We start from the raw sequence: 12713 nt of genomic DNA, 5'->3' as shown, positions 1-12713 counted from the left end.
TCCTCAGACATCTCATCTCCATTACATTCAAACTTTTCCTCTCTGCTACACCCACATTCCATGTTTCAGCCCCATATAATGCAGTCGGTACCACAACACCCTCATACAGCCTTCTCTTTACATCCATTCTAAGCGAACGACATTTAAACACTTTTTTCATTCCTCCCAGCACCTTTCCTACTTCATTTATTTTAAACTTCACTTCTGATGATGATGATGAACTTATATCTGGGACACGGCGAGGAATCTTGAGAGAGCAGGTCATGTGATGGATTTTGTGGAGAGTCGAATGTCTTGTTTGTGATTTACCCCTGCCGTTAGAGATGATTTTTTTCTCTCCGTTCTTCCTGCCATCTGACTCAAACTCTTGGTAGACCTTTCCTAATAGGGGTATATACAGATGATTGCTGCTGCTCCCCCTCCCCTCTTATTTATTTATTTTTATTATTACCGTTTTTAATTATAGAGGATTTCCTAAGTCCAATAAAGTGGTCCTGTGACGGCAAGACAAAATGTAAGTGATGTTCTCTCGCGTCCTTGAGCTTAGAATCCAACACTGACAGTTTTGTGCCATCCCTTGTAGAATGTTAAACGATTGTGTCAAGAGCTTCCATATTTTTGGGGTACAAAAAAAGAATGAGAAAGTGTATGTATGTGTAACCTTTTGTATCAGAGAACGTTGTTTTTGCTTTGTTCTTGCAGGTACCAGAGGAATTATGAAGTTTATGATTGCTCATTAAATGAAGAAGTTATTAACGCTGTGTATGATCCCTTCAGTTTCATAATATTTTTTTAAAGTTAATGTAGTTAAGTAAGGATACATGAATATAAAAACAAAACATAATCGGACTAAATGGAGTAATCTTGTAATACTTACTACAGATGCAGACGGCTCTGTATTTATTTTCAATTTTATTTACTATACAAGACGAATACTAAGAGCCAATTACGTATTGTTTTCACTGAACTGGTGGTTGCCGCCGGGAAAGATTGCGTCCTATTTGTATCGGGCGACAAATAATACCCGTAGGATGGCAATTTATTTATCTGCAGCAAGACATCTGAGAGAGAGAGAGAGAGAGAGAGAGAGAGAGAGAGAGAGAGAGAGAGAGAGAGAGAGAGAGAGAGAGAGAGAGAGAGAGAGAGAGAGAGAGAGAGAGAGAGAGAGAGAGAGAGAGAGAGAGAGAGAGAGAGAGAGAGAGAGAGAGAGAGAGAGAGAGAGAGAGAGAGAGAGAGAGAGAATAAGGACTGACAGTATGAGGAACGGAAGAGAGACTGGACTATTGATGCTGGTATTCTGCTTGAACCTCTTCAGCACGATGACTGACTTTCATTCTTGCTTACTATATTTAGACGATTTTAACTCAGCTTAAAGAAACGTTAACAAGCTGGAGGAAAGATATAATTTTCAATAACCCTTTCACTACAAGGTGTCTTTCCAAAAGCTGAATAAAATTTTCTGATTAATGCCTGATTATAGTGGAAAATAAGTTATCGTATTTTTGGAATTAATTAACAAAGTCTTTCTGATCATATCCTCACTAAATCCAGACACTTAAAAAAAAAAAAAAACGCTGAACGAATTATTAGTAATAATATCTTAACGCTTTCACAGTGAAGGAAAACTAAAAATGTTGTATTCTTGCGGACTCTGGATGATTTTATTCAGAAGAGTACTGATGCTGCTGATAGTCAATCTAGACGATTTTTGCCATTGACGAGCAATGTCCTCGAGGCATAATACAAGGCGTGATTATACATCCAGGAATCATATTGTTTCGAGCGAACTTAAATGAATACAAAGATGATGGAGATGGCGACAGTGATGATGATGATGATGATGATGATGATGATGATTATGACGATACTGATGATGAGTATGACGACGATGATGATGATAATTAACCTAAATCTGGGACACGGCCAGGAATCTTGGCAGGGCAGGTCCGGTGATGGATTTTGTGGAGAGCAGAATGTCTTGTTTGTCATTTACCCCTGCCGTCGGAGATATTTTCCTTTCCATTCATCCTGCCATCTGACTAACACTGGGTAGACCTTTCCTGCCAGGGGTATATACAGATTGCTGCTGCTTCCCCCTCTCCCTCCTCTTATTTTATTTATTTCTATTATTATTATTATTATTATTATTATTTACTTGTAGAGGATTTCCCAAGACCAGTAGAGTGATCCTGTGATAGAAACACACACACATATAAATGGTGTCATCTGGCGTCCTCGAGCTTAGAATCCAACACTGACAGCTTTGTGTCATGCCATGTAGAATGTTAAACGGCTGTGTCGAGAGCTTCCATACTCTCGGTGTGCAAAAAAGGAACGATAAAATTTGTGTATGAGTAACATTTTCTACCGGAGAACGTTGTGTTTGCTCTATTCTTACGGGTACCAGAGGAAGTGTTCAGTTTATGATTGCTCATTAAATGAAGAAGTTATTAACGCTGTGTATAATCCCTTCAGTTTCAAAATAATTTCTTAAAGTTATTGTAAGCAAGCGAGGATGCATGAATAAAAAAGCAAAAAAAGAAAAAAAAAAGAAACAATGGAGTGAATGGAATAATCTTGTGGTACTTATTACAGATGCAGAAGGCTCTGTACTTATTTTTAATTTTATATATTACACAAGACGAATACTAAAAGCCAAATACGTATTGTTTTCACTGAACTGGTGGTTGTCTCCAGGAAAGATTGCGTCCTATTTGTTTCGGCCGACAATAAATACTCGTAGAAAGGCAATATATTTATCTATAGCAAGACATCTGCGTGTGTGTGTGTGTGTGTGTGTGTGTGTGTGTGTGTGTGTGTGTTTTACCCTAACAAAACGATATTCCCATACGATCACTAACAGACTTAACCTTACTCTTTATGTTAGTTGTAAAGCCTCACTGAATTACAGGGAGGCCGAAAAATAGATGAGATGAAAAAAATGAATGAGGACACGGAAAAGAGCGTAACTGAGGCAGATTAAATGCGTTCTTTATAATCAGCAAATGGACTGTGTGTGTGTGTGTGTGTGTGTGTGTGTGTGTGTGTGTGTGTGTGTGTGTGTGTGTGAGAGAGAGAGAGAGAGAGAGAGAGAGAGAGAGAGAGAGAGAGAGAGAGAGAGAGAGAGAGAGAAAGTTTAAATGAAATGTTTTCTGATTGTTTCCGAAATCTTTGTTCTGCGTTACATCTTATATCAACATAATATTCCAGTAAAAAGCCTCTGAAGACTGAAAACCACATATGGCATGATTGTCTCGGCGTCCATTTCACAGGGCACTGTTGAGAGTTTGTCCTGCTTTTGTACTTTCATGATACTTCAGTTTCCCCTCCACCCAATTCAAAATAGTGGAAAATGGAGCCAGGACGATGATGATGATGATGATGATGATGATTAGAGTCCAAGATGCCAAGGCCAGGTTTTATAATACGTCCAGGAATCAAGAAGCATTTTCAGCTAATGTATAAACGTCTGGCGCTGGAATAAAATGGAAGAGCTTTCCTCACTGTTAGTTAATGTTACCAGTACTAACACTTTCAGGTTTCCATGACTCACTTTCAGCAGCAGCAGCAGCAGCAGCACCACCACCACCACCACCACCACCACCGTCAAACGCATTCAATCAACCCTGGTAAAGCCCTTTTCACGAAAGGACTAAGATTCTGTGTCTCTTAGGCTTGGCTATGGTGTTTTGTAAGTGACTGTGACATTTTTGCTAATCTAGTAATTTCACTTTTTTCCTGTTGGGACAGTGATATCTCTGAGCTGAACAAAATCGTCTGGTCTTGGCCAAAACAAATTCCTATGCACACGAACAGCAGCGAAAAAATTACTCAAAATTGTTTTCAAGTCTATAAATCCTGGGGTACGGGTATATGAGAGGAGGTGTGTGAGTTGAAGAGGGAAATTAAATGACAGAGTACAGGGTAACATGAAGGCGATTTGTCTTGCCTATTCCTTACGGTATTATGGCGTCTGGCTATAGATATACAGACAGAACTACTGGACTATATCTTAGCCGAATGAAATCGAGTGGTGTTAACCTCGAATGAACGAAAAAGCACCACCAACAACCAAAGACTGGAAGACACCCACATTTGATGAAAATGACCTGATCTATATAATCCACTTAATATACTCGTCTATTCCTTGGTCACATATATTATGAGAGTTGAGTGAGTGTGGTGTGGTAGTTAAATTGTTAGGTTACTAGTCTGCTGTCTAAACGAACGTGATTTCGGTCTCATGTTTGGCCAAGGTAACTGTCTGATACGTAAATTTTATTAATACAAATTTACTGATCATTTACAAAACCCACCGATATGTAAAAAAAAATACGCCCACTAATCTTGTATCACTGAAAGAGATCGGAGCGAGACAGTCGTAGCGCGAAGTCAGTACTGACGGCGAGTATTAGCGCTGATGTGGGAAGAAGTGACTGTGTGCGCCACATACGTGTGCTGGGCTTCAAGCAATAGGGTCTTAAGTCTATGCCCATAGTTGGATACCAGATCAGACTGGTGAAAAATTATTGCATTTCAAACAACGACACAATGCCATAGAATATAAGGCCATTGAAATAAGGATATATATATATATATATATATATATATATATATATATATATATATATATATATATATATATATATATTAGTGTTTCATTAAAAAAAAAAAGTCCAATGTGGGTGCAATTCTTCCATCTCTTCATCGTATATTTTGAAATATGAAACAAAAGGAATATTCATACTTAATTTAATCTGGCTTTATTTATTTCATTTTTAATTTACTGCTACACACAAAATACGCTGGAATTTGCCTGTTTCAATATTTGCCGTAAAGAGCAGTCTCTTGTTAATGAAAATGTCAAAAATATTTTTCTACCCTTGTAATCTAATGATTATTTTTATCTTGCTTTACTATTTGCAGACAATTATATCAAGCATGAGGGAGCTTTCGAATATTAGGGGTTAATACAGCCTTCATTAATCTCTCACAAGTAGACAGGTATCCTAATCTACGTAATAGGAGGCAGCAGCAGGACTAAATTATTCACGTAAAGAGTCCACCACCAAGTCAACAGATTAATCGTGACATGTTTAACGAGACAGAGAGTGAGGTTTGATTTCAGTGACTACGAATCCTAACCTGTCGATACACAAATGGACAGGTGTATTCCAAATGTCATACACTGGCCACAATCAACGTGTTTTACTGTATCAACAATTGTCCCCCCACCTGCCTCTCTCTCTCTCTCTCTCTCTCTCTCTCACACACACACACACACACACACACACACACACACACACACACACACACACACACACACACACACACACACACACACACACACACACACACACACACACACACACACGCACGCACGCACGCACGCACGCGCACGCACGCACGCACACACACACACACACACACACACACACACACACACACACACACACACACACACACACCACAAACTAACATGGTCTTGCATGCTGCAGTGTACGTGTGGTGTCTGCCGAAGTGTTTGTCTTGTCTTTTATTATGATTTTATAAATACATGTGTGTGTGTGTGTGTGTGTGTGTGTGTGTGTGTGTGTGTGTGTGTGTGTGTGTGTATAAAGAAGTACAAAGGAAAGCAAACAGCAACAGACCTGTTGGTCCTTTCGTGGTTGTTTGGTATAGGGAAGTTTATAACTGGCAAAACTATTCTATCAGCTACAAACAACACAGAACAACACGATGACTCCTGCTGTACATCCGTTTGTGTTCTAGTGTCTGTGTTTTTGTATGTCCATGTATTTATTAGCTTTTCGACATATATGCATGTGTCTGCTTCCACTTCATAACAAGAAACTAATTTACTTTTTCCTACTTACTATCACCTGCCGATCTTACTGACCTCGGGAAAGTCTCTCGCATTCTTCAGCAACCTCTACAGTGTACAGTATAACAAATCTCTCAAAGTGAAAAGAAACTTCTGAGCTTGTCAAGAATGAAATTAAGGCAACGTCATCAGTGTTAGGTTTAATGTGTTTGGCTATATAATAATCCATGCGCGTGTGTTGATGTATGTCTGCATAATTACATATGTGTTAATGTGCTTGTATGAATATGGATATGAGAGAGAGAGAGAGAGAGAGAGAGAGAGAGAGAGAGAGAGAGAGAGAGAGAGAGAGAGAGAGAGAGAGAGAGACAGACAGACAGACAGACAGACAGAGAATGTGTGTGTGTGTGTGTGTGTGTGTGTGTGTGTGTGCGTGTGTGTGTGTATACGAGCGGTTATATTAGCAACAGTAGGATTAAAACTTATTGCATATCAGGATTCCACGTATTTGAAAGATATGAGAGTGAGGGTCGGATTACTCAGAGCTCCACAATGCAATCACATCTATACGTGGATAACCAGCTTTCCCGCTTAGTTAGTCTGTTTTATTAATCACTAAGTAGTTAATAGGATGTATAAATATACCTTTCAGTACCAGAGCACCTTTTGTCTTCCAATCTTGCATTTGCCTGACGATATTATTTTCAGCTGGGAGATAATTTTGTCAGGAAATTGTTTACCAATGTTTAAGTGCATACTGAACTTATCATTTCAGCTTTAGACTATTCTCTCTCTCTCTCTCTCTCTCTCTCTCTCCCTCTGTCTGTCTGTCTGTCTGTCTCTAATATATATATAGCACACACACACACACACACACACACACACACACACACACACACACACACACACACACACACCGTAGGAGTTTTAGGTCCGGATTCTCATTGATTTACGGGGTTCCCTTGCACATCTGTGTAAACGGCTTCTATTTTGCATATATTCACCTTAAAATTTTCTTGCAAAATAAGTACCTTGTATGCTTTTTTAACCTCATTAATGTGGTGACACCTTTTCAGAGTATTAGTGGTGTCGATTCAGGGTAAGGGAGAGTTGGAAATGGAAAGGTTAGATATAAGCGTATATGTTCCCTGAATTGATCCTTCACTGCGAGAGATTACCATTAAGTTGTATGAAATCGCCTAGTGCTGGCGGTATTTAAAAAAAAAAAAAAGTAATCGGAATAAGGGTTACTATTGACAGCCGGCAACAACAATCGTACAAGTAATATTAATTCCTCTTACCCGACAGCTATATTCTCTGGGGGAGGCGGTGGCTGAATCGGTAGAGACGCGGCCTGCAGTCCTAATGGACCCAGGATCGAATCCCGGCTGGGGTAAGGAACAGTTTAAGGATTTGAATGTCCTAAAAAGCAGAGTTTCCCATTCTACCAGACGACACGCCGACATGTCGCAAAAATACCCCCGCTAATACCAATACACCAGTCCTGTATGAGACAGCCCTAGCATGTATTCAATATGGATGGTGGGTGTTAGCGCCGAAGTGGTGACATGTGGAGGTGTAGGAGGACTACTGGGCCTTGGAATACGTCACTGCCCCCAAGATATAGGTCCTGAAGCCTTTGCCCTGAGTCGGACACGTAAAAAAAAAAAAAAAAAGTATATACTCGTCAGAGCGCTAGTCAGAAAAAAAATATATTTATGTAGTTACCTATTAATTCACGCATTTATTTACATATTTATGACGCCCCCAGGCTGAAGTGATTAATGAAGACTGCTTGTAACGTGCCACTATGTAGAAATTAACTGTTAAATGAAGTAACCAAAATATCCTTTTAAATCCACAGCAATTAGTGGTCCAGTGTACAATTTGTGTCAACCTTTTTTTTAAATTTACTCTTTCATAAAAACACACATGCATAATTAGGTCTTGCTTACTAACCGGTAAAATACGGTACAGTGCAAATCGTCTGGAAAAGGTGTTACATCACCTCACTAGTTCTCAAATCTAGACGTGTAAATAGCATAAACGATGTTGAAGGTTGTTCAAAATAAAAGCGAACTTTACTGGGTGCTTGGAATCCTGTATTGAATTTTAAAGTGAAGCGATCAAATAAGTTTTATGATATCTGTCCACTTCTGTTGTGTGTCAAATGTCGAGCCCAGCCTCTTATATGTAACAGGCAAGCCACACCCAGGCGGGGACATGCATGCATTGTCGCCTGTGTTAGTAGGCTGCAAACTTTCGCCGACCTCTGTGTCTGTCAGTTTTTCCCTAGCTATTATGATTACACTTTATTATCGATATTTTCCTATGTAAATTCTGATGCATTGCATGAACACAACTTTTATTAACCAGGCCTCAAACTAATCCTCAGAACACGTCTGTCTGTCATATATATATATATATATATATATATATATATATATATATATATACCATCCACTCACTCGATGTAGTGCTGCTCTCGGGTGTCTGCCCTTTCCTCTCCATCCTTCTTTCCTTCCATTCTCTTCTGTCTTTCTTTCCTTCATTCATTCCTTGTCCTTCTGCCCATGGGTGTCTTTACACTCCCTCTTCTGTCTTTCTTTCCTTCATTCTCTCCACTTCCTTCAGCCTGTGGGTGACTCTACACTGAGTGACAAGCCAAATGGTTTCCTGTACACCAGGAAACCATTTACTACGCTGGGTGGTAACCATATAACCAAATTTTGACGCCTGGTGGTTTAGTGGGTAATTATTGCGCTCCAATTGGATTAAGCCGGTGAAGGCTTATATCCAAGAGATGGTTGGGTTTGATTGCTCATGTAATGCCACTCGGGGATGAGTGAGGCTGGTCACTCTCATCTTAAATGTCGGGACCAACTGCCTAACCCCGGGCTCCTACGCTCCTCATGGGGAAATGTAGGATTGGATGATGGACGGATGGATGGATAAATATAAATAAATAAATAAATAAATAAATAAATAAATAAATATATATATATATATATATATATATATATGTATATATATATATATATACATACATACATACATATATATATATATATATATATATATATATATATATATATATATATATATATATATATATTTATATATACTGCATATATATCATCATTACCATCCGGACCTCCTTACCGAACCTAGGGCAGGGTGAGGAGTAGCAATGTCCATACAACCCAAATTTGCCCAATCCAATTGGCCACGCTTCCATTCACTCATCATTCAAGCCCCCCGAATCCTGGCTCTATCGGATACGCCAAAAACATTCACCACGTTCTGCAGCTTCACATACACGTATCCGATTGAGTCAATCTGGACGCTGCCACGTTAAAAAGGGGTGCCAAATCCCTGATCATGCACTTCTCACAACATTCATCTAGCCAGCTCGATCTCTTGTCATTTCCCTAGCCTCACTGACTTCCAAACCTCTCTTCCTCACACACTCATCCACCATATCTCTCTAACATCTCCTTGGCCTACCTCACCTCCTCCCTCCTTCAAATTCGCTCAGATATACCTTTTTCACCACTCTATTGTTATCCATTCTCTCCACATGACCATACCAACTCAGTACACTCTCTTTGATTCTGGTATCCACCGACTTCCTCACTCTATATCTTTCACGAATCGCATTATTTCGTATCCTATCCACCCTCTGCACTCCATATACATTCCTTAGCAGTTCAATCTCCACTGATCTTACTCTTGACTTTTCATTTTCATGCCACATCATAGTCTCACATCCATACGCTAAAGTTGACACTAACACTCCTTCAAGTAAGCCTCGTGCAGCTGCAATACTCAAGCCTCTGTTTCTTATCAAGGCCTTCATTGCACCAGCTACATTTCTTCCTTGTGTCACTCTACTTTCCACTTCTTTTGCACATTTTCCTCTCTTTTCTATCACCGTACCCAGGTATTCGAACTCTCTCACCAATTCCAGTCTCTCTCCATTCACTGTAACATCGCACTAGGAGTCACCTTCTCTCTCAATAACCATCACTTTACTCTTTTCTACATTTACTCTCAAGGCATGACACTCACAGACGTCAGCAAAACTCTGCACTAGCCTACCAAGTTCTTGTCCGGTACTTGCAAGCAGTACTGCATTATCAGCATGCAACAAAGTTGAGGTATTCCATCCATCACCAATCATTACCAACGCCATCCCTCTCTCCATTACTTGTGTTTTTACTTCTCTCATCATCCCATCCATATATATATTGAACAACTATGGGCACATCACACAACCTTGTCGCACGCCCACACCGATCATGAACCATTCACTTAGATGCCCATTAACCCATACATATGTTTCACTGCCATCATAAAAACTCTTGATGGCACCTAGCGGCTTACTATCTACACCGTACATGCCCTAAACTTTTCACAATCCTTCTCTGTCCACTTTGTCGTGTGCTTTTTCCAGATCCAGGAATGCCATAAACACCCTATGGTCCTTCTCACAAGCCTTCTCTGCTATCTGTCTCACTGCAAATATTTGACCCACACATCCTCTAACACCCCTAAAGCCACACTGTTCATCACTCACTAGGAATGATATCTCTCTTATTTTCCCTATTATATCTATATCTATATCTATCTATCTATCTATCTATCTATCTATATATATATATATATATATATATATATATATATATATATATCCCTTTCCTCAGTTCCTTCTTTCTTTCCCTCCTTCGTCTTCTGTCTTTCTTTCTTTCCTTTCTCTTCTGTCTTTCTTTCCTTCATTCTTTCCTCTTCCTTCTGTCTACAGGTGACTCTACACTGAGTGGCAAACCTAATGGTTTCCTGTACACCAAGAAACCATTTACTACGCTGGGTGGTAACCATATAACCAAATTATGGCGCCTGGTGGTTCAGTGGGTACGTAAGGTGCTCCAATCGAATTGAGCTGGTGTAGTTTTATATCCAAGGGATGGTTGGGGCTTATTGCTCACGTAATGCCACTCTGGGATGAGTGAGGCTGGTCACTCTCATCTTAAATGTCAGGACCAACTTGCCAAGCCCCGGACTCCTACGCTCCTCGTGGGGCAACGCTGGAGTGGATGATGATGATAATGATGATGATGATGATGATAATAAATATATATATATAAATATAGATATATATATATATATATATATATATATATATATATATATATATATATATATATACTGTATATAACCATTTTCAACTGGAAAGGAAGTCCTCATAGGGAGATAGTTGACCACAGGACAATAAATCACTGGGGTCAGTCGTCCCCTCAGCCACCTACACACCAGATAACCAATAAGTCCATGCAATGAATTATACCACTCCCACCACGGCAACACACACACACACACACACACACACACACACACACACACACACACACACAGTCTTGAAAAAAAAAAACTTACACAAAAATAACAAGCAAACTTAAGCAAACTTAGTCCATGATCTCCAGGCATGAGAGAACAGGGAGAAAAATGAGTAACCCAGTGATGATGAGCGAGGGAGGGAGGGAGGGCAGGTGTGTGAAGGAGATGGGCAGGCGACCCCTAGGGAGCTGTTTGGGAGGTGGGAGGCTGATGAGAGGCGGGGGAGGGGGAGGTCAGGCAGGGAGACTAATGAGGTTGTGAACTGGTGGACGACAGGTGAGGAGGCGAGGGGGGGAAATGAGGAAGGAAGAGGAGAGAATGAAAGAGAGGAAAATGAGCGAGAAAGGGAGTGACTGAGGGAAATGATCAGGGCTGGAAGAATGGGAGGGAGGGAAATGAAGAGGATTGGAAGAGAGTGGGAGGGAGGGAAATGAAGAGGCCTGGAAGTGAGGGGGAGAGAGGAAAATGAGTGGGTAGTGAAAGAGGGGACTGGAGGGAAATGAGATGATAGAAAAGGAAAGGCAGACAGTCAGGATGGTGGAAGATCAAGAGGTAAGCGAGACGGGCAAAGACAATAAAGTGGGGGACGGGGGGCGTAAGGAGGAAAAGAAGTAGAGAGAGAGAGAGAGAGAGAGAGAGAGAGAGAGAGAGAGAGAGAGAGAGAGAGAGAGAGAGAGAGAGAGAGAGAGAGAGAGAGAGAGAGAGAGAGAGAGAGAGAGAGATTATGGTTTAAAGAAAAGTTGCTACTCTTGACCTTGGTATGAATATTCTTCCTAGGATGATGATGACTTTGCATCATGGTGAACTGCTATCCATACAGGAAAACTATTAGGTTAGTTAGAGGGCAGAACTGTATTTGAATTACTACACAAGCAGTCTTGGAGTAGTAATACGTGTGATGGCCATGCATGTTATATACTTTCTTCATCCAACCATCCATCATCCAATCCTACACTGCCCCATGAGGACCGTAGGAGCCCGGGGTTAGGCAGTTGGTCCCGACATTTAAGATGACAGTGACCAGCCTCACTCATCCCTGAGTAGCATTACATGAGCAATCAACCCCAAACCACCCATTGGATAGAAACCTTCACTGGCTCAATCCGATTGGAGCGGCAATAATTACCCACTAAACTACCAGGCGCCAAAATTTGGTTATATGGTTACCACCCAGCGTAGTAAATGGTTTCCTGGTGTACAGGAAACCATTTGGCTTGTCACTCAGTGTAAAGTCACCCACAAGCAGAAGGAAGAGGAAAGAATGAAGGAAAGAAAGCCAGAAGAAGAGGGAATGTAAAGTCACCCGTAGGCAGAAGGACAAGGAAAGAATGATGGAAAGAAAGACAGAAAAGGATGGAAGGAAAGAAGGATGAAGGAGAGGAAAGGGCAGACACCCGACAGCAGCACTAAATCGAGTGAATGGATGGTGAGCGCCTTCACCTACCAATGTTGCAATTATGCTTGTGGGGACAAATTTCCTTGTGTATTCAAC

This window comes from Coenobita brevimanus, chromosome 23 (assembly GCF_032717465.1).
Source record: "Coenobita brevimanus isolate Jiangsu-jjx chromosome 23, ASM3271746v2, whole genome shotgun sequence".
In the NCBI taxonomy this organism is placed as follows: domain Eukaryota; kingdom Metazoa; phylum Arthropoda; class Malacostraca; order Decapoda; family Coenobitidae; genus Coenobita; species Coenobita brevimanus.
The sequence above is the reverse complement of the archived record's forward strand: the minus strand, read 5'-3'. Positions refer to the sequence as shown.